Here is a 22,738-nt window from a genome sequence, read left to right as displayed (position 1 = left end):
CTACAATAACACACAGATGAAGTTAAATTGATTAATAACTCGGCTCGGCTCGGTGCGGCACTCGGGGCTGAGACGGGTAGAGCCGCTCCAAGCCGATACTATTTCTGTAACCATTCTGGCCAGGTTCTTTGCGGGCTGAGCCGGGACAATTTCTGACGTCACCACCCTCCGCGCCTCTGATTGGTCGGGGGGCGGGGGCGTCAGACGTTTGAATCAGGAAGCGGGAGTCAGAGAGAGAGCGACCCGCGGCTCGCGGCGATTTAATTATAAAGCGCAAAACGTCTGTTTGGTGATCCAACTCTGAGGTGCAGTCAGATGTTCATAAACCTGGTGGCTGACGAGAGAATTAAAAAATGGATGTAGACGGGCTGTTTTACTCTCAGCCGCTCGCGGCTCCAGCTGATTTCTGATCAGCGCCGACATGAACAAAGTGGTTGCGCAATCGAGTACGTCACAGCAGATTCACCCCAACCTGCCCACTTCTCACCTGGCTGTGGAAAAACACACGGGTAGAGGCGTGACGAGCCGAGTCGGGCCGAGTAAGTCCTAGTGCAAAAGTACCATTAGAGTGTCTAGTAAAACCAGTCAGGCCACATTTAGAGATGGAATGGTTTACAGGTGTCACTGGTGTTAATGAAAGTAACCACAGTCTATAGAAATGATATCAGTTATGTGTGAGAATTAAACTTAATCTGCATCTTCCTGTTTTCTGAAATAAATCACACAAAAGTTATGTTAGAATTACCTGACCAGGGATGTATTGTGTTCATTACACATCTGCTGATGATCATGACTTATGTTCATTTTCTGAAGGAGACGCAGCAGTTTTCTTGAAAAATGCTTTTATGAGGAAACGATGATGCCCAGATTGGTGCCAGATTAAGGAACAGCCACTCTTCCACAAGTAAGAGTCACGTGACAATATTGTTTAAATATAAATATATTGATTGATTGATTTGATTTATTTTGTACATGTAAAAAGACAACAATTAAAAGAGAAGATAAGAAAACAAAACAAGAAAAGACAAAGAATTTCATCCTTTAACACTTCATATCTTAATTTATATGTGCAAAAAGGAGTAGGAAGAAGTGTAAACGTATTTAATCCTACCCCCATTCACTTATCGTTTATTAACACGTATTTATAATAACTAACTATACTATAGTTATACTCACACACATACCTATACATACATACAGTACACATAGTTGAATATTTCTATATATTTGTACACACATGCCCATATAAATATTTATATAAAAATACTTATTTACACCATACTATCTCTATATTAACTCCATCTGCTCTATATCTATATACATCTACATACACACATATACACATACGTTATACATATACATATACACATACATACATACTCATACATAGTTGCCCATTTCTGAACATAAATATAAACAAATCTACCTGTTCACCCAATAGTGTTATATCAGGCCCCTAAAGGCCTAGAATGTTGTACCTTGTGAAAATCGTGTTTTTATATTTGGTTTTAAACTGGTTAATGTTTTGACATTGTTTTAATTCTGAATATTTAATATGCTGCCAAACTGCCAATAAAACGGTCTTGAAAAGGGTCTCTTGTCTTTTCCCTTTTCACATTAATTAAACTCTGGAAACTTTGTCCTCCACCTCCAGACAGTTCCCCTCCACGGCCGAAAGAGGGCAGTAGCGTCGCACTGTTGGCCGGCCCGAGACGCAGTAACTCCATCTGCATGGCCGCTACAGTCTCTGCCATCCTGCGCTTTTCTTCTCAATCCTTCTTTTTCTTTTTCACCCCACTGCAATTTTATATATGTGCCCTGTCTGTGGAAAAAAGGAAAGAAACAATAGATAAATAATTTCAAACATGTTAAGAGTTCAGCGCATAACGAGGAAGTCTCAAACACTCACTACACATTTTGAACTAAAGGCTGCATTGACAGTTAAATAAAAGAAAAAAAAGACGCGTTTGGGCTTTTTCTGCGGCCTGGACGCGCGCATGCGCAGTGTGTGGTGATGCTGAGAGATCAGCGCGCATCTTCTGGGAGGAAGAGCAGCTCGGCGGGGAGGCTGATCTCCAACCAGCCATCAGAGGAAAATAGGCTCCAAAATACACCCTGCATGTTGACGGGACTGCAGGTTTAAACATCAGCAGGAAGAGTGATATTTAAAGATGCTTCTGTCTCCTCTGCTCTTCTTACCCGGCTCTGCTTTGCGCGTCCGGGACTATTAAAACTCTCCGGTCGATTTTAAGTCTCTTATCAGTCCTTCCCTGGGAAGGTGGAGAAGTATCTGAGGAATGGAGGACAGAAAAGTCTGCTCCTTTCTCTCCAATTCTGACAACCACCAAAAAACAATTAGGGGATGTCTCTCCCTCTCTCTCCCCCCCATTCACTCATCCACCAAGCACGCACACACAGATAGATAGATAATAGAGAGAGAGAGAGAGAGAGAGAGAGAGAGAGAGAGAGAGAGAGAGAGAGAGAGAGAGAGAGAGAGAGAGAGAGAGAGAGAGAAACACTAAAAGAAGGCTCTGCTCTGCCTCATCTGCTTCTGTCCTTCTATTCCAGGAGCTGAAAGACTTTCCAAACTCTCATCAGGTGGACTTTTGTTTTTCCGTGAGAATAAAGGATCAGTGCCGTCTGATCTGTGAGGGATATATTACTGGAGAGGAGGAAAGACGATCAAAAAGACCAGAGAGACGAGGAGAACCCAAACGCGTCTTGTCTGGTACACAAGTGTCATCAACAATCCTATATATTTTAGGATAACTGCCTTCCATATCTGAAGTGCTGTGTTTTGTTGCTGCCTGCCGGACATTAGCCCCCCACTAAAAACTTGGACATTTGGTTTGGAGAGGAGAGGTGAAACCTGCACCGCAGTTTTGTGCATCCTGCCATCAGCAAATCTGGATTAATGAATCGATTACTCGATGCACCGAGCAGAGATGTTGGAACTTGCTGATTATTACTATCACACCACAGAAGGATGAGTTTCCTGTTCCCTCCCGCGCAGGTCCAGTAAAGCCTGAAATAAAGCTAATATATAGAATATATCCATGTGTGTGTGTTGAAATCATTTTTAGGAACACTGAACGACTGATGGAGCGCGCATTAAAGATTTATTATTAAGTACTACACGTTTTTTTTGAGGGGGTTACTGCAAGAGATTAACAACACGACAAGACACACAAAACAAAAAAAAAGCGCAGGGCACTTGAGGGCATGAAGAAGCAGAAGGCATCATGAAGATGGGAAACTCCTCTGCTTGACGGTTCCTTGTGGGATCTAGTCTTTATCACCGGAGCCGGGAGTTGTGCACGGAATTCCAGTTTGGAGATTGTAAGTTATTTTAGTCTCCGGGAGGTAGAGGGATCCTGCTCGGCTCGGACAGAGACTGAGCAGATACCTGCTCTCTGGCTGGAGTCCTGGATGACAGCAGCGCAGCGCGCACGGCTGTGCGTAACGGAGCACATCCCAGCCGTCTTCAGGGAGAGAGAGGGGGCAGAGAGGAGATCTGACTCCCTCTGAAGCCTCGGTGGATGTTTGTCAGGGGTTATATGTGCTGTTTTGCGCGGACAACCTCCCTCAGCTGTGTGTTTCCTCCTGCATCCCTCCATCACTCTGAGCGGAGCATCGCTCCGCGCCGCTCCGGTCCCTCACAGGACGGAGTCACAGACTCTGGGATTATTTCTGCACATCTTCCGTCTGCTCCAGGTCTGATCTTTCCTTGTGCCGCTTGGATTGAGAATTAGTTCCGGCTGAAACGCAGGTGAGAGGAACACCACAATCGGATTTCACGCGTGCAGAGCGCACATGCGTGACGCGTTTGTGTGTGATGCGGTGTGTATGGAAGGGTGTGTGTGTGTGTCTGTATGTTGGCGCGTTGGCGTGAGATACCCACTAGAACCGAGGCTGGTGTGTGTGTGCACGCGTGATCGTGTGTGTTTGAGCCTCTAAGTATGCCCGTGAGCAGGAAAACACCAAGTTAGTGCCTACAACTCCTGTCTCTGACACTTCGGCTGCACGACTTCTGACTTTTCATTTGTTACAAGGCCATCAGGTTTCTGAAAGATCCTCGTGTTCGTTTGTCTTCTGCACCATAAGAAAACAAGGGGAAACGAATCAAAGTTAATACAAGCTTTTATTATATCATGCATAATGTTTTCCAGCTGGAGGTACAATTTTCTCAAATCACATAGGTAGGAGAGGAAATGCACCCTGTTGTCATCAATCCAGTCATATTTATACTGAAAAAGGGAGGTGTTTTGTACGTTATAGGAACCGATGTTGAACCTTATCTGGGAGCCCAACTGCAGGGAAAGAAACTTAAACATGTCACACTTTCAGCCATATATTTTCTGTTGCCTATCTCTAATCCGACAAGCCAACCCAGCACCAAATCCCAGAGAAAAACAGGAGGGGACCATCAATCTTAAACATCCGTTCCTCTTCACCGTCCTCACCTGAAGAAGAACTCAGCTAATCAGTCTGCTCATAAAAACAGGAGGTGGTTCAGCACTGAGAGCAACCATCAGAGTACAATCTTATAGAAAAAAACCCTCATACTTATAACAGTTTCATGAAATCCTAACATTTCTCAATGTGTCATGCCTGCTGTGACACGTGTGTGCGTGTTTACGTGTGTCTGTGTGCCATAAGAGTGTGCTGACAGCCATGCATCATCCCAGGGAGCTCAAGCCGGGATTTCAACTGGATTTCCGGCTTAAAACAGGTTGATATTAGGTTTAAATGTCTTTCAACCACTTTTCAACCGTTTAAAAAGCGTTCACAACATCAACGTGTATCAAAACAATATCTTTAAAATTTCAATTGATAACCAGTTCACTATAGTATAAAAGAGTGATTTAATGAATATAGTTGTTTATTAAACCTTCATTAGACCAAATTTGACCTTAATTTCCCATACTGGTTTTTCAATGCGTAATTTCAATGTAGTTTACTAGTTAAGGTCCAAAATGACATTACAGTATGTGTGCACATTAAAAAATAAGAATTTCTGTAATATTGCATTCCCTGGTGAAATATGGTCTATATGTCAACGTTCAATAAACGTCTTCAAATAGCCGGTAGAAAAACTTTCACTTTTGAACCTGTTTTGAACGTCTTTTCAACCAAAAAATGTTCACTGGAATAAGTGAAAGACCTCATATCCAGGGGACGAAAGGGATCTTGATTACAGAAATGTTGTGGAGATTCACACACGAAGATGGGCTCAACTTAAAAGTATTTACTTCTTTTAATCATCACAAGACCCACTGTGGGGTATTTGTTAAGTTGCTCAGACAGTTGTGTTTTCACATACTGTATTTGTTTTCCTCTACACAGGCCATGTGGTCATTTCTTGTTTGGTTGTTGAGCATCTTCATTTACTTCTTTATAGACAAGGCCAGGCAAGTTTATTTGTAAAGCACAATTCAACACAAGGTCATTCAAAGTGCTTTACATCAACATTAAAAGCTGCAAGACACAATTCAACAGTAAATAACAAATAAAATGATAAGAAAAGAGGTAAAATAATAAAAAGCACAAGTTGTTAAAAGTAAGGGCAGTAGAGTACAGCAGGTACATCTCATTCTTACAATGGCAATAATTAAGTTTCTATACGATCAAAACGTACAAAGACCGGGTCAAATACAGTATTACAAAAGTTATCTGTAACAATTCGTACAGTGAAAGTCATACCATGTTTGTTTCAAGTCATAAATTGTGTTTGTTTCTATAAACCAGCTTTGCTCCTCTTTTTATTTTTAGTTTTTCCTCTTTATTTTGCATATTTTCGTGATTATCTTACAGTCTCTTAGTCCTGTACTAAGATGGATTTTTGAATAAAAATGTGTTGAGTCTGTTCATAAAATGAAATAATCTGTGTTAATAATAGCGATAAAGTCCTTGCCTACTCTAAACACTATGATTTGAATATTTACCTTAATATGTGGGTTTGCATGTGAACACATTTCACTCTTAAGTGCAGCCAAAGTTCAGGCCGAGCTAGTGCACCTTCTGGAGAAAGTGTGGCGTTTAGGCTCAACTGTATAATTTTCCCATTTGTTCACGTCCTCTGCAACACAGACTCCATTTGTGTGAGTGCTTTACAGCACCCGCAGGTGTTTTCTCTCCCTCCCCATCTCCCCTTCTCTTTTTCTTTCTCTGAGCATACACGGAGAAAGAGGCTGTGTATGTGTGCATGTGTGTGTGTGTGTGTGTGTGCCAGAGCCCGGTGACAAAAAGTGGGGATTTATAGTGTGAACCGTGTGTTTTAGAGGAAGGGGAAAAACAGAGTGGATGTGTGTGTTCAAATCCAGGAGAGCAGTCTCTCTCTCTCTCACACACACACACTCACACACACACTCACACACATGCAAACATACAGAGGGAAGGAACGTGCAAAGGTTTAATTATCTCTGCTGCTTAATAACAGAGTGCATATCAGTTGCTCTTGTGTGTATATGTTGATTTACGACGTGAAGCCGGTGTCGTATAGATCTGACCGGTGGGTGGATGAACCGGCGGAGGAGCAGCCCCTCCACATCCCAACATCAGCCATCTATTACAAGAATGATGAGGGTGGGCCGTTTAGAGCAGGGATGCAGTCACGGAGGAGGCTGGCAGGAATTTGAGACAGAAATGAGGCAATACTGTAGAATTACATATTTTAAAGTATTTAGAGCAAAGTCACAGTACTTTGGTGAAAATGGTGACCCGTCAAATACTGATGCAGCATGACGCAGCGATAAAGCAGAGATAAGATTTTTTGTCAGGGGGTTTTCAAACGAGGGGTTTGATCCATTTTAGTGGTTTGTGAGATAAATGTGAGGGGTCGTGGGAGGACTGTGAGGAAAAGAGAAGCTACAAGTGTTCTCATGCACGCTGATTATTTTAGTGCAGTTTTTTCTCTCTTATGAATATGTGGAATGTGTGTTCTGTTCAGAGAGGAAGGATCCAAACACAGGACACAGAAAATAGGAAAAGGCAAGTTTATTTGTGTAGCACAATTCAACACAAGGTAATTCAAAGTGCTTTACGTCAATATTAATAGCGGCAAGACACAATTAAACAGTAAATAACAAATAAGATGAAATAAAATGATAAGAAATGAGGTCGTTTTTAAGAAGTAAGGTCAGTAGAGTACAGCAGGTACATCTCATTCTTACAAAGACCGGGTCAAATACAGTATTACAAAAGTAATCTGTAACAATTTGTACAGTGAATTAACCCAAATTGACAATTCTATGCCACAATGCCTGTTTCCAGGTCTTATTTCACACAAATGACGAGAATTACATTTCTATACGGTCAAAATGTACAAAGACCGGGTCAAATACAGGATTACAAAAACTTTGTGAGATAAAAATCAGCTAAATCTAAAGGCACAAAGGTACTCAAGTGAAGGTAGTTCAGGATACTAGATGCCCAAAACCAATGTTGATCAAAAAAAGAGCAGGGTAGGAATAAATGTTTAAAAAGACTGAAAATCTGGCAAAAAACTAAAGAAATGTGGAGCCTTGATGGAAATCAGCAACTGAGTTGTGGTTCAAAAATCTGCAAAGAACATAGAGTTTACCCCCAGATTCCAGCAAACAGCCCAGAAACATAACCATTAGCCATTACCCAGAACAGACAGGACACAGTGAGTAAAAGCTGGTATAAAGAAGTATATATATAGAGGCACACAAAGGTAAACAGCATAAAAAAATCTTGTTTACATACATGAGATCAGGGTTGTTACAAGCAACAAACAAGCCACAACCAAACAGATTAAAAGAAACTAAGTAAAGGAAATAAGGAAGAGGCAATGCGCGAGGGGAAGAGGAGATACTGTGAATTTAAAAGGGAGGACAGATTTAGAGACACAGGGACAGAGAGAGGAGAGAGAGGAGAGAGAGATCCATAAATTGTGGATGGGATGACGATGCATAGCAAGTCACTGGGAATATATGGAGGCAGAAGACTGGCCTAGATGACAGACAGGGTGTGTGTGTGTGTGTGTGTGTGTGTGTGTGTGTGTGTGTGTGTGTGTAGTGGGGGTGGAGGGACAATGGTTTTAAGGAGATATAAGCTGTATTAGGGAAATGTTCTACATTTAGCCTATTTACACCAGATATTCATACCTTAATATAGTAGATTGTGATGGAAACACAAGTGATCTTAAGCATAAATCCACTGCTAGTGGTTACGGTGAAGAGGCCCTTCCCTCTCGGGACCAACACACTTTATAGTGTTACTCAGTGGGGAACCTTCAGGGCCTTCTACGCCTTCAGAGAAGGCCTAAAAAAATAAATAAATAATAATGATAATGATAATAAAGTATTCAATAAAAAAAATAAATATAAATTTTATCTCCTTTAATTTACACATATACAATACAATATATTTAACACATTTTCTCTCATCTTTGTTCTAAAATTAAAGTTTACTGTCAAGTTCATGTCATGAAAACCTGTTATCCAATCAGAATGGTCCGTCTCTATTAAAGGAGCATGAGGCAGGATTGAGGCAGGATTTATGAAAAAAAATGTGTAAACGTTTTAAATTTTCTAGTAATAATGTCAGATGAAGCGTTCCAAACCAAAAAGAATGAGCCCTCTAGCGTATCTCTCCGTTGCCTTGAACAGGCTGTGTGCTGCAAAATGTGCTGCAATTCCGGGCCGGAATTTCCCGCGCTGGGCTGCGGATGTGACGTCACATGACGCTGCATGCACGTTCTCCCCGTTCTCCGGCGCCGGCTTCACTGTTGGCTGCAGTACCCCCAACGGCCGTCGTGGTGAAGGGTGGTGCTAGAGAGTGTCATTTCTTAAAGGAGCCTCAAGCTCCTTTAAGGCCCGGTTAGCTGCTCCCGGGGAAGGCCAAGCTATGTGTTTTGGTGTGGAGAGTGAATAAATAATAAAAAACGGAAGACCAACTCCAGAACTGGAATTAAAAGAAAAAGGTTAAGAAAGTAGAAAGGCATTTCAAGACTGAAAATGATCAGTGATATCCATGGATGAGGCTTTAGAGTATGTTTATTTAATTTCAACTATGTAGCCTAAATGGTCTTCAGTTATGCGAAGTTAATGTTGAGAATGTTTCTTGTTGCGGAGAATGTTATTGATACTATGGTCTATTTGTTTACAGTACATTCTTGTCATCATTAATTAACTTTGCACTGTTAAACCCTTTCAATTCATTGTACTGTTGCTTTTTTCCACAATGATTTCTTGTCTCTGTGATGAGGTGAAGGCCCAGCGGTTGTACTCACGGTTCACCACTGCTGTTATTTACTGTTGGTTGACCCCTCTCACGTCTGCATGTAGCATTGTGTGTATAAGTGTGTCTACAGTCTTTCAGTCACTTCTAGCTATTATTTTGAGCCACCAATCAGCAGCTTCAGATGCTTGCAAATTGCAAAGCTTAATTTGCTCATATCCTACTACATGATGTTCAGCGGCACACAGAGTTTGGATATTAGCAAATTCTGTTAGCAGCGTTGTCTCCTAGAAATCCTGTTCCTGTACAACAAAACTGCTTAGAAATTGTGACAAATATGATCCATTCTGTTTCCTGCTAAAGTACCAAGGTAATCTTATTTAAATGAGCACATCTGGTGTATTTGCTGCCATTCTTCTCAAACACTCTCAGTCTCAAAATGTGGCATTTAATTAATTTAAAGACTGTGTTCTCTAAACTCAAATTAATTAGGCAATTATGTTTGACCTAGGTCACATAATGTTATTGAAAAATGAACTATGAAGAACAGTAATTTGTTGGAAACGGAGTACAATGTGCTGAGGAACGATGACCAATTAGAGCACCAGAATGATCTATTTTTGGAGCCCATGCTGAGGCTGCTGTTTCTAAGTTGCTGTGGACTCTCCGTCCAGCAGGTCATCGTAACTCAGAAAGAGACAGCTGCTCTTCCTCTGTTTTTGTTCTTGAGGATGTTTCATCTTCCTGAAGGCTTCCTCTGCTTTTAGAATGGAGCTATCAGGTAAATGTTCAATGATATGTATTTAAAGCATAATGTTTAATCTTTTCCAACCATTAGGATTGAAGTAAAGAGTTAGTTTAGTTTAGTTTATTTTGAAAATGTAAAAAAAAACAAGAAAAAAGATAAGAAAACAAATCCAGGTGGGCATTCCACCACATAAAGAAAAAAAACAACATCAAAACACATATTTCAAGTTACATGTTCGAAAAGGAGTGGGAGGAAGTATAAACTTATTTAATCCCACTCCCTTTCCACAACTAAACATAAATTATATGTCTGTATTTATTTTTTATACTATGCACTAATTTTTATAAATATATATCATTTTTACCAAAATAACCTGTTTAATACAAGATGTAAGCTCTATCATAAATATATAATATAACTATGAAATATAATACGTACATCTAAGTATATAAACATAGAGAGACAACATGATAAAATAGCAGAACACACACAGCTGCTGATCTTTAAACTCAGTCTTCACTTTTATACCTCAAATAAACCATTTCTTTATATTTCTTCTTAAATTGTTTTATGTTTGTATATTTTTTTAACTCCAAATTCAAACCATCCCACAGTTTAATTCCACAAACTGATGCACTAAAACATATTTTTGTTGTACGCACAAGTAAAGATTTGAAGTTTAGGTTTCCCCTTAAATTATAACTCTCTTCCCTCCCAATGAATCATTTCTGAATGTTATCCGGTAGCCAATGATTTTTTGCTTTAAACATTACTTGTGCAGATTGCAATGCCACTAGATCCATGAGTTTTAGTACTTTAGACCGTAAGAATAGTGAGTTAGTGAGATCTCGATATCCAGCCTTATGAATGTATCGTATTGCTCGCTTTTGAAGTATGTTAACACCAGGCCTATATGTAAACATTGAAATATAAAATGGTACATATCTGACATATATGATAAATATCACATTTTTCGTGGTTTAAACTGATTTAAATTACTAGACACCAATATGAAATGGTTTAATATTCTTCCTAGTCACTAATGGGTCTTGATGACCTGATGGAATTGGCCATTATCATTCTGCAGGCTCCGGCCTGAGAGGAGATGAAATGTTTTTCACATCTACAACGCTATGTTAGGTGTCAATCAGATACTGCCATCTCTGTACTTTTCCAGAATCTGCTGTACCCTCAGTTTTAATGTTTAAATTACTCCAGCCATATCAGCATGGTGGTCACTTTCTCATCATCTGGCTCGCTGTGCAGATGTAATCCCTCGCATGCAACAGAAGTTAATCAGATTCACTTCAAGTCAGAGTCAAGTCTTTATTTTCCCAGTTTTGCCTAGTTAGTCTAAAATAAATTTTTCAACAACAGATACCATTTATTTGGGTGTTTGAAGTCAGTACCAGTTTATAAAGCTCTCGTGTGGAGTGAGCCACTCCTTTCCACTCCACCTGCACTCTTCCGTGGGTTAGGGCTCTTCTCAAATCAGTTTTTAGCTTTAAACAACCCCAGTTTCAAGGTATTGCATATGCAGAATTATAAAAATTTGGGTTTAGTTAAGCATAGTTTTATTTTGTGATATCACAGTACCCTGCAAATTAGATCGACTCACTGAATGAGATATTTTCTGATCCTCAAGGCCTCAAACATAGAGTGTTGTGTTATATTGAAGTTTTTAACTTGGTAGTCACTTAAACCACCAAAATATATTCTCTCAATCATTGAATAGTTTTTTATATCCCTATTTTGAGCCGACTACTCAGTCTGAAGCTGCCTCCCTCTATGCTCTTGTACTAGCTGCCAATCAATATTTCACAAAGCAATTAATATTAAACAGCTCTGTGATATGCGATGCAATCTCATAATAAATGTCAAAATAACAAATTCACCTCTGCAGCAGAATATTCTTTTAAATGACACAATGCAGAAAAGCTTGGGTCAGAGATGCAAAAACTAATTCTGACATCTTTATTATTGAATGTACATTTAGTGGGACTGCATTGCTGTTTTATTCATTTCTATTTTGCAAGAGTATACGCTAACTTAGTTAAACCCTCAGCAAACAATGAACAAATATTTATCAGTTGCCTGTTGTCATGCATTTCTGTTAGAGCAGTGGGTCCTCATGCTGTTTGCTGTAAGTGTACCGGTATATTGGGTAGTGACACCTGTGTCCAGGAGGTTCCTGCTCCGGAGACACAGTCAAAAGGAAACATGGCTGAAACCCATGACTACACAAAGGGGTTGCAGTGGTATTTAAGAAACTATCCTCTACATTTAGCCAACCTTTGTCTTAAATATGTTACCGAACAAATTTGGCAATGTTTTGTCAATATGTTATAGAGGGTCTGCATTGACGTCACTTCCCCACTGGACCAGCCCCCTTACTCACACTGAGTGGCAAAACAGCTGCAACTAGTGGAGAAGACGGGATAACTTAATTTCTACGCCGGGGAAATACACGAAGCAAAGCTTGAAGGCATACAAAAGTCTTGACGCTTGGTCCGACTTCAAGGCAGGATTTGTTGTAGAAATTAAAGTGATGAGGACACCGAACTTTATGATTTGACCGTTTAACGTTAGCTACCCAAAAATCCAACATTACCTGATACTACATGGGAACCACAAATCCACGTTTCGGTGCCTGGAATCCAGTTGTTTCTGTGAATTGCAGCGATCCATTTGTCTCTCTTAAGTTTATTTTTCGGCAGTCTGTAAAACGATAACTCCGATTTCTTGCTAAATCTATGAGTACAGTCGATTGCACAACAGCTCTTTACCATTTTAGATGTTTTCCAGTTGCTCAAACTGAAAGGTTACGCAGCCACTCAGTCTTTCTGCCACTCAGTCTTTCTGCCACTCAGTCTTTCTGACACTCAGTCTTTCTGACACTCAGTCTTTCTGACACTCAGTCTTTCTGACACTCAGTGGGCCTAACCCGCTGTGAAGTCGCATCTGTGACGTCATGCGCATTCCCTCTATAAGAATAATAAAAGCCAATCCAGCCAAACTCTAATGGAATTAGATAAACCATCTGGATTCCAGTTGTAAATAAAAGGGTTGTTGTTTTTTTCTCTACTACTTGACATCTGGTTGCTCTGGGGTTCTGTGGTTGTCAGAGGCCCTACTTGCATGTCTTCTCTCCGATCAGATGTCTACTGCATCACATACAATTCTGAGTTTTGTGTTGAAAATTTTCAAAGAGCAATTTTGATCAGAGTGATGTAATACAATCCTTACTCTTCTGTGAAAATCCAGGTGATATGCATGGTAAAAAGATCAAAGTGCTCTTAGTTTTGTGAACTTGCGCTGCCTCATTTTAAGAAGGGACAGAAACACATTCAGGTGGTTATTGGTCTATAGAACATACTGTATATTAAAAAAATGAAGCAAACTTGATGAGACTGACTGGAAGTGGCCGGACCATTCAGGTCACTTTTAATTCAACTTTTATTTTATTCTCATGTACATTATATTATTATTATACAGAAGAGTATTAGGCATGAGAAAAATAAAAATAATATTTTTTTCGAGAAAAAAGTCGAAAGGTCGAGATTAATGTTGAAGTACAATTTTGAGAAGATAGTCGAAATGTTGAGAAAAAAGTCAATATTTCGTGAATAAAGTTGAAATGTTAAGAAAAAAGGCGAAATTTTGACTTTATTCACGAAATTTTGACTTTATTCTTGAAATTGTATTTCAACATTAATCTCAACATTTCGACTTTTTTCTCGAAGTGCACAATAAAAAAAATCTTCCCCTCTCAAATATTTTTTCTCCTGCATGGCCCTAATACTATTAGAATAGAATAGAATACTTTATTTTCATTATACATGGGTACAGTGAGATTATTATCTTCGATATTATTAAGATAAAGCCATCTTAAAACTTTATGGTCTTTTTTGTTTTCTTTTGTGGGCTGCATGTTTTAATCACTAAGGTTGATATGATTACTGCACATATCTATAAAAATGTATATTATATGCACAGATTATAGTCATGAAATATACATTTTTTCCCATTAAGACAGATTCATTGTAATATGCACTGTGACTTTAACTTTATCCCACAACCACGACGAGAGGAGCAAAGCTCAATACGTAGTTAAATAATCTATAGGATGTGACTATTAAGCAGAGCATTTAATGTGCTTTTTGTGAACTACTTTTTACATTTTTCTTTATTTTCTTTACTATGGACCCACATCAGTCTACTTGTGGTCAGATTCGTTTGCAGCATGCTTGCACTTTATTGAGATCTTTTTTAATCAACTGTCTTTAACCTCTTATTGTTTCTGAAACAATATCAAGTAAAAGGGCTTAAGGAAAGAACAGGGGTATTGTTGGGCCTTTTGTAATGTGTCCATGGTTTTGGTGGCTAATTTTCTCACCAGCATTATGAAACCCATCACCTCCTTCAGTATTCTGTGCCTCCTTGCCAGTTTCTTTATCATTCTTCTGTGTTAGTTTACCTATTTTTCTTGAGTTTAAGCTAAGCTAGTAGAAATATCTTTTGATTGTGGCTTCAGATATGCAATAATGGTTGTGATAAACAGTGTTTCATGGTCACCATGGTTACATTCAGAAAAGTGTTGCACCTCTGGTACATGAATCAAAGGGGAAGGACACCCTACATGGAAGAACGTTCTAGCTTTCAGAGAGATTTCCAGTTCTGCCACTATGTACCACTCAAACTGCACAGAAATATAAACATTATTGCCTCTTGTTGTACTTTCCCTCCAGCTGTACTGCATATAATGCACATTGTTATGGAGCTGTTGTTGCGCCTGTGGGTTAGGTCTTATCTCTGTGGATGTTATATCAGCTTAAATAGGAGGCCTGCAAGTCACAAGGATTTACTGAGTCAGTATCTTGCTCATAGTCAGCATGGTGGGGGTCTTGAGACAAAAAGGTCTTGAGTTAACCCTGTAATGCCGGACGTGTCATATTTGATACTTGAAGTTCTACGACTTCTGCACCACCCCTACAATGAAAAACAAACAAACAAAAAAATAGTTTTATACACTGAATATACTAATACTATTTATAAACTGTTAAAGATAAAATTGGGGGTGTTTTTAAATTTAAACCTAGAATAAACACTTCAAATAAAAAAAGATGTACTGTATCTATCAGTTTACATGTTAACTGTCAAAAAATTTGAAATATTGGAGAAAGGTCTTGTGCTCGTGTGTGCTGCTGTTTCTCACCACATCCTTAAATCAGGCAGCAGTTTCTGTCGAAGTCCTCTGGGCAGTCACACTGTCTGGATTCCTGCTATTAACTGTCTTTTGTGAGACATTTCGGCCACTTATGGCACTTTTCCACTAGTACTTACTCGGCTCTACTCATCTCAGCTCGGCTCAACTGAACTCGGCCTGGTTTCTTTTCCATAACAATTCATCACCTGGAGCAGAAGTAGGAGGTTGGAGAGAAGCTGCTGTGACGTATTTGATTGTTTATCTAAACGAAGAAGACAACAACACTAAAGATGTAGAACCTGGAGGAGATGATAGATGTGCTGCTGGGTCTGTGGCTTGTGTTTGATGTCAAGTTAAAAAAGGAGAGTGAGAGAAGATTCAGGCGGCGACGCTTTTTAATTTTTTTTAGTTTTTTTTAGTCTCAGCGTTGCTGAAAAGTCAGCTGGAGCCGTGAGCAGCTATGAAGAGACAGAGCTCCTGGTAGATCTGGTTGTTCCTTATCACCGTCTAGATCCCTTTTTAATTCTCTCCTCAGCACCAGGTTTATGAACATCTGCACCTCAGAGTTGGATCATGAAACAGACTTTTGCGCTGGTCGAATAAAATGAACCAGAATCCGTCAGTCTCTTTTTCTGATTTCCTCCTCCTGACTCAGACGTCTGACTCCAACCCCCCGACCAATCAGTGGCCTGTAGTGTGATGATGTCAGATACAGCCGACTCAGCTGCTTAGAACCTCAGCAGAATAGTTACAGAAAAGTAACTCGGCACGTTAGACCCCTAGTGGGAAAACGGCAAACTGAGATGAGTCGAGCTGAGTAGGTACTAGTGGAAAAGCGCCATTACTGTCACCTCATGTAAAAGAAGCAATATGCTTTTATAAGACTGGATTCAAGTATGACGGGATGGTTTTTTTTGCCAGCGTTCTGGGTTGTTAATTTTGGAGTATTGTACTTTCTATTTTGGTTAGACGTAATTCCCTCTGTCTGAACTAGGAGTACACTTTCCGGGTGGATTAAACTACACAACTAAACAGACTCTGTGCAAAGCAGGTTATAATAAAGGGGAAATATACAGAAATTTGTAAGCATACAGGTTTTTTACCAACCAGGAAATAGGTGGAATTCCATGACACTGCAGTTTGTAGCTTGAAGAGATACTCCAAAGATAGGGTCAATCTGATTCTCTTTATACACATTACATTATTGCCCTTCCGTAAGTAGATATATATATATAAATGTTTATCACCATCAATTCATCAGTTTCTATGTATTATGATCACTGTAAATCATGAAGTCCTCCAGGGTTAAGCACAGCTGCTGAATCAACAAGCACTCATTTAAGATTATAATAATTGATGTAATGTTTACTGACCGTGTATGTGCGTGGGGGAAGTGAGGGTTTGGGGTCGGAGGTTTATACTGTATGAGTGTAGCAGTGGGACATGCAGAGAGAGGAGAATTCTGTTCTCATCAAACACGATCACACAACAGTAGTGATGGGTGCCTGGCCAGTTTCGTGCCTGCAAGGAGCTCATCACAGCTCTCCTAATCTGGACTCATCTGAGGACACACACGTGCACCTAAAATCCAATGCCCATCTGAGAATATTTACTTGAGAGTTTCCTACAGTGGCCCTGAAATACAAATCACAACGACAAAAGAGGAAGCACAGCAGCAAAAGAAAAGAAATGTAGGTAAATAATCTGTAGGTAGAGGGCCACCAAAGATTTTGTGATGCTGACGTGCACATCCTATGACTCCTTCCATATGGATGCACACATTTGCTATTTTTCTTGTGTCTATGACCTCTGACATGGAAAGTTGCTTCCTGCCTGTCATGGAAGCAGGAAACTTAACTTCTGCACATATACAGTAGTTCCAAAGCTGTCACCTACATGGCTGGAGGATACAGAGAGGATGGAGTGGCTAGGGAAATAAAAAGGCAATTAAATAACTAATGTTGTATCACAAGGTGGTTTAGTTTTTGTAAATAGATTCATTGATCATGTCATCATTGCCCTCATGCTGCTTGTATTGCCATTCAGTGTTTGTTTTTCTTTTCTACACCTTCTGCCTTCTCTCTTGATCATTCCAGTTTTAATTGAATTAAAGCCAACAACACCTTGCATTGTATTTCAGATGTATTTGAAACACAAGCTTACTGTAGGCGTTAAGAGACATATCCAAGCAGAACAACTGAGTTTACACAGCAGTGGTGGGCAGGCTGAAGATGTTCTTTCTATATAGTGTCTGCTAACTTAACTATAGGACCATTAATCGGTCTACACTGTTCAAAACAATCTGACATATTTAAATTTGATCTTACCTGATATGAAGTGGACATTGTGGACATCCACATGGTCTAGTCACCTCAGTGCGTGACTTCAGGGTGTGACTGACCACAACTTTCCACCCACAACTCAAGCACAAACACAGATTTCATAATAAAGCCTACCCGCAAACAGAAAAAGTAAAGTTAGAGATTAAAAAATAGATTAAGTGATTAAAAAACATAATGTGCTATATATGCCTGTAATTAATTAATCACAATTAATGAGCTAATTTGACACCCCTAGGGATAGCATGATCACTGTTGAGATTCTCGTGAGCTTTTTTATGTAGCTGTAATAATGACCTTGGTACTAACTCCTGTCAAAAATTAATTCTATTTCAAATGTTTCAGTAGTTGCCAAATTGTTAAATCCAGTGGTAGCTGGCCAATAGAGGGCGCTGCCCCACCACTCCCCACAAAAAAATTAAACAAATATAATAAAATACTTTGAAATATATCAAATGAGCAAGATAAATAGTATATAGTTAGTGAATAAAGCTTTTTATGTTCATCTATGTTGTCTAAAGATCTGATTGGTCACGTGTTTCCTCTTCGGGAGGAAAGAATCTTTGCCCATAGACTCTCGTTCTAAGTTGTAAATGCGCAGTTGCCTCTCATAAATGCAAGAGATTGGAGCTTGTTGGGATGCTGCCCTGCTGCGCCCAAAGCTACATTTGAATGCAGCTGGATTTACATACCACCGCCCATGCTACGTCACTGCCATCTATCATAAGGTGCGGTAGAGTGAGTTTGAGTTTGAGCGGGAGTTGGATACGCGAAATGAGAGAAGCTCAATGTGAAACAGCTTGGACCTGATCAACTGGCCATCGCTATCAATCAATCATCGACTCAGTCTTTGTCCAGGAATCATGCAGGAGTTCACAAACATACAAAATATCAATATGCTGTGGTGTTTATTATTTCTGATATTGTGTTTTTTCCTGTGATGCTTGAACTTAACATTTCGTATTATTTTATCTGGAAAGTAAAGCTGAACTTTTCTCATCTGGTCCTGTTCAGAGGTTCCCTCCCTACTTTCTCTGGATGCACGTAATTCAGAAAATTCCAACCACAGACAAAGTCATACTGACGGGAGACTTCAAATCCAGAGTGGGCACAGATCATCTGGTATGGAACCTGGTTATTGGTCAGCACAGATTGGGGAAAATGAATTCCAATGCGCTACGACTCCGCCCTCTGTGCAGAACACCAACTGGTTATCACCAACACCACATTTCAGATGAAGAACAGGCTCAAAACCACCTGGCAGCACCCCCGCTTAAAGCACTTGCACCTCCTTTCCACCAAGTGATTATTCATCAAAGGCACAGATGTGATTATTACCACCTAAGCCATTCGTGGTGCTGAATGTTGGACGGACCATCTCATGGTCAGATCCAAGCTCTGCATGAACATCCAATCCTGTTGTCCGAAGAAAGCCTTTAACAGAAAGCTCAACTGCGCAGCCCTAAATAGCCCTGCCACCAAAGACAATCTCCGACGGCTTGACCAGATCCCGGAGGATCCCACTGACTGGCCAACCTTGCGTCACGCCATCTACAACGCAGCATCAGAAGCATGTGGTCCATCAAGAAGATGTCTCCAGGACTGGTTTGACTGCAACTCAGCCAATATACAGTCACTTCTTTACCCCAAACATCAAGCTCATAAAGCTTTCCTGTCCTAGCCCAAATCTCAATCATACTGCAACAACAACCAGGGCTTCTATGATGCTATAAAATTTCTAAACGGCCCCAGTAAGCGGGCACTTGCCCCTGTCCGCTCTGCTGATGGACCCACTCTTTTTAAGGACCGTCACGGAGTCCTTGATCGTTGGGCAATGCACTTTTAGACTCAGAACACCACCAACCCAACTGACTCCCCTATCCTCCATAAACTGCGGCATCCCATCTGGGATTTTCAAACACGGGGATACCTCCTAACACACCCAACACCTAAACCTTATAATTACACAGATCTGGGAGCATGAGACCCTGCCACACAACTGGATGCACACCAACATCACTGTCATCTATAAACGCAAAGCCACCAATCTCTCTCGCAGATCTCTCTCCTCTCCATCGCAGGGAAAATCCTGGCAAAGATTATGCCTGACAGACTGGTAAAGCACTCAGAATCTGTTCTTCCAGAGACACAATGCGGTTTCCGGAAGACCAGATCCACCTCAAATATGGTATTCATCATCATGAGACAGCTAATGGAAAAGAGCAGGGAGCAGCGCAAATACTTCTACATTGCCTTTATTGACCTCAGCTAAGCCTTCAACACTGTTGACCGTGAGTTGCTCTGGAAGGAACTCTCCAAACTTGGGGCACCACCGAAGTTCCTCTCCATCCTGAAACAACTACACAATGGGATGCACACCAGAGTCCTTCCAGGAGAACTCCAGTCAGAGTCCTTCGAAGTAAAAACTGGGCTGAGGCAAAGCTTCATCTTGGCCCCGGTACTCTTCAACCTCTTTTTCTCAGCCATCACATATCTTTTCCATGGTGCCCTGGACCCTGGACATGGTTTCAACCTTGAATACCGTCTTGAAGGAAGCCTTTTTAACATCCGGTGCCTACAGGCTCACACGAAAACAAAGACTAGCCAAATCTGTGAGCTGCAATATGCTGACAACTTTGCAGTCTGAGCAAACAGCCCAGCAAACACCATTTCCTCTGTTTATCAATCACTCGTGTTCCACTCGAAACAGTTGACCATTTCACCTACCTTGGCTCCATACTGTCCTCACACTGCTCCCTTGACACAGAAATACACACCCGCATCAACAAAGTATCATCAGCTTTCGGACACCTGCGCAGCAGAGTTTTAGAAAACCGAGACCTGAAGGTCAGCCCTAAGGTTGCTGTCTACAACGCAGTATGTGTTTCAACTCTGATCTATGGGGTAGAAAGATGGACTCTATACAGGCGACATAGTATCATGAACATGGAGGGCTTCCACATCCGCTGCCCCCAGGAGATCTGCTGTCTTAGGAAGACTGTGTCCCCCACACAGAAATCCTGGCCAACACCAATTCCATCTGTATAGAAGCAACGGTTGCAAAAGGACACCTACGGTGGATAGGACACATCATCCGTATGCCTGACCACCGCTTGCCCCGCCAAGTCCTCTACGGCCAACTGAGAGATGCAAAAAGAGCTTCCGGCGGACAAAAGAGGCGCTACAAGCACTACACAAAAGAACTCCTCAAGCGCACTGCCATCAGTCCTACGCAGCTTGACATCTTGGCACAGGACCGGTCATCAGCAACCAGCAGAGAAGGACCGGGAGGCGTGCCCAGCGACATCAGAGGGCAGCCTGCATTCCCCCCACGTCGGGTGTAAAGGAACAGCTTTGGTGATGATTTGATGATACACTGGCTGTACTGGCCTAATCTTCTGGTCAGAGAAGACGCAGCAACTTCTCTCCTTTTAAGATTAACTTATTGACCTCTATCTAAATGAACAAGACACTGTAGTGCACGGTAGTATGTGTGGTTTGTGATATCTGCAGAAGACAACAATAATAAACAATATTCATAATAATTAACCTACAGTGGCATTAATAAAAGAATGACCTGAATTACAATAGACACTAATAACGCTTTATACTGCAAATCACCAATAGGGGTCAGTGTAGGATCTTTAAATGATGCCATAGCTTAGCGTAACAGGCAGGTCAAGTGACCAAGACAAAGTGAGACAGCCCCGTCGGCTACCAGCCGCCAGTTTGACACATTTGCATCAATATAACATCCTCACTGAATGACAACTACACAACTAAATCATTGGCAGAAATAAATAAGTGTATAGTCATTAACTAAGTTACATGTCGGGCCGTCCATGTTTCGCAGGGTTCAGTAAGACATGCTAAATCATAAGCTAACAAAACAAATGAGCATATTACTGATAATATTAATAGCTCTCGTCACATATGCAATATAAACAATATCCACTCATATAACTCACATGACTTACATCATCACCAACGCACACTACAAAGGTACAAAGGATTAATAACGCTGACGACCGGTAGATTAAACTCAACCATTTAACTACACTGAAGTCTTTTCGAAGAATCAATCAGTCAATGAGTCTCTGCACGAAGCAGTTTGCTGTGACGTCTACTCCTCACAACATCAGGGCTCCCCTGCCCTGACTGTAGACGGCTGATTGGTTCACGCATCGGCCTCGACAGCCACCTGAAGTGGCACCAGCGGCAACATCGCAACCCCTTTCCCTCCACACCACCGCAAAGCAAGCATCATTATCGTACACGATGGACAGCAATGAGAGTGTGTGTGTGTTGCAAAGCTGGATATAATGCAGGTGCTTCAGAGGGACGACAGCCCTGTAGTTGTAAAGATGAACTGGAGGACAGGCCACTGGGAGCAGCACGAGGGATACAAAACGTGTTGGCAAAACTACCAGTGGGTGTGCAAAATTTGTCTTGCACATGTGTGACAACATGGGTCTGTGATTGAAGGGAAATAGTTGTTTAGAACAGCAGCATATTAAACCTACAATATATCTGGCTTATTGTACATTGCACGTCTATATGCTGTGGATAGGAACTTATGTCATAAACTCTTAAAGGAGAAGTTGTGTTCATGTTTCTTTTAATGACATCATTCAACATAACAGCCGAACAATAATAATTATAATAAAAGTAGTTAAAAACAGCTGTGACCTTGTTATTCTGCTCTTCAGGTGGTTGAGCAACATATTTTCTGACACATACCGTCTGTCCACTGGTGGGGGGGTACTCATCTGTGTACATATGCATGTGTTTGTTTAAGTGCGCACTGGGGAACAACTTGCCATGAGTGATTAAAAAAAAAAAACAGAGAAAATTGTAAATGTGCAACCATAAAACATGCTTGGCATTATTTGTTTTTGAGACTAAGACTGAAATTTCGCAGAAATTCTTCTCCAAAACTTGATAAAACTTTCCATAATGTCTGTATATAGTATACATATCCATATATACATATCCATATATATATATATATATATATATACACGAGGGATATATATATATATATATATATATATATATATACACGAGGGATATATATATATATATAGCTACTTTCTTTTTTCATCCTCAGGGCAGGGAAGTGACATGCAACTGGTTCATTCTACACTGCCCAGCTTTTGCTATCTTTATTTACTCCTTCAATTATCTATGATCTAAATTAAACCTGTTTTGAGTGCTATACTGGCATACTAAAGAATTTGT

The 22,738-nt window shown here is 40.5% G+C and overlaps 1 protein-coding gene across 1 annotated transcript in view; it reads left to right on the top strand.

The window, feature by feature from the left end:
• Positions 1-3,389: 3,389 nt before the first annotated feature.
• The window catches only part of il1rapl2 (interleukin 1 receptor accessory protein-like 2), a 605,742-nt gene continuing 586,393 nt past the window's right edge, over positions 3,390-22,738 (top strand). The window contains exon 1 of the mRNA XM_061725899.1: positions 3,390-3,769. The gene's annotated coding sequence lies outside the window, so the exon portion shown is untranslated. The remainder of the gene's footprint in view (positions 3,770-22,738) is intronic.

This window comes from Cololabis saira, chromosome 7 (assembly GCF_033807715.1).
Source record: "Cololabis saira isolate AMF1-May2022 chromosome 7, fColSai1.1, whole genome shotgun sequence".
Taxonomy (NCBI): Eukaryota; Metazoa; Chordata; class Actinopteri; order Beloniformes; family Belonidae; genus Cololabis; species Cololabis saira.
This window is presented reverse-complemented; position numbering and strand designations above follow the sequence as displayed.